Here is a 994-nt window from a genome sequence, read left to right as displayed (position 1 = left end):
GCTATAAGTAGCCTTTAAATTTATTCACTAAGATTACTATTTATAGTTCATCTCATCATTTGTATGTGGATTATATCATTATTTGTTCATCACTAACATATAACGTAAAGGAGCCCTAAAGATTTAACAGAAACTGTGTACTTAAAATCTTAACCCTTCACTCTGCTTCTTTACACAGTCTTTACAACTTCTCATTAGTAAAGTTTCTATAAAATCTGAAATGTTCATATTTACTAGTACATGCTACCAGAAATATTATATACTTTATCAAAAATTTTTATGACCTGCCAAACAGTCTTAATTTTGCCATATATAAGCAAATCCCAAAATTAAACATATTTAAAACATTAAAACTTTTAACAAACCTTAACATTTGCTGCAATGATCATTATGACAAGTGCCTTTTGTAGAATAATTGAATTCCTCCTCCTACAAATCTCATGAACAACAAATATCTGGAATTATTTTGTTTTTGATATGTCAATCTTGACTTTATTCTTAAATGTGTGCTTATGTAAGAAACACATGGTTCTAAAATTTCACAATTCTTTTGAACTTATTTTTGTTGAATTGTCTAGTTTAAGAAAATCAATTACTCTTTATATATAAAAAATGTTTTGTGCTCAATTTGGCTGCACATACACTAAAATTGGAACATACAGAGAAGATTAACATGGTCCCTGCACAAGGATGATACACAAATTAGTGAATCATTCCATATTTTTACAACAACAGATGCTGGAAGGGATATGGCCAGAAGGGAAGCCTACTGCATTCTTGGTGGGAGTGTAAACTTGTTCATCCACTTTGGAAAGCAGTTTGGAGGTTCCTCAAAAGACTCCACATAGAGCTCCCTATTATACAGCAATCCCACTTTTGGGCATTCTCCCAAATGATCACAAACCAGTCCATACTAAAACTACCAACACAACAATGTTTATTGTAGCATTATTTTCCATAGCTAAGATATAGAACCAACCCTGATGCTGCCAGG

At 31.8% G+C, this 994-nt stretch overlaps 1 non-coding gene across 1 annotated transcript; it reads left to right on the top strand.

The window, feature by feature from the left end:
- Nucleotides 1-619: 619 nt before the first annotated feature.
- On the top strand, nt 620-725 carry LOC122100969. The gene has a single exon (XR_006146287.1). It is a non-coding gene; the product is annotated as a U6 spliceosomal RNA (small nuclear RNA).
- Nucleotides 726-994: the final 269 nt, after the last annotated feature.

This window comes from Dipodomys spectabilis, unplaced genomic scaffold (genome assembly GCF_019054845.1).
Source record: "Dipodomys spectabilis isolate Male_0828 unplaced genomic scaffold, ASM1905484v1 ptg000612l, whole genome shotgun sequence".
In the NCBI taxonomy this organism is placed as follows: domain Eukaryota; kingdom Metazoa; phylum Chordata; class Mammalia; order Rodentia; family Heteromyidae; genus Dipodomys; species Dipodomys spectabilis.
The sequence above is the reverse complement of the archived record's forward strand: the minus strand, read 5'-3'. Positions and strand labels throughout refer to the sequence as shown.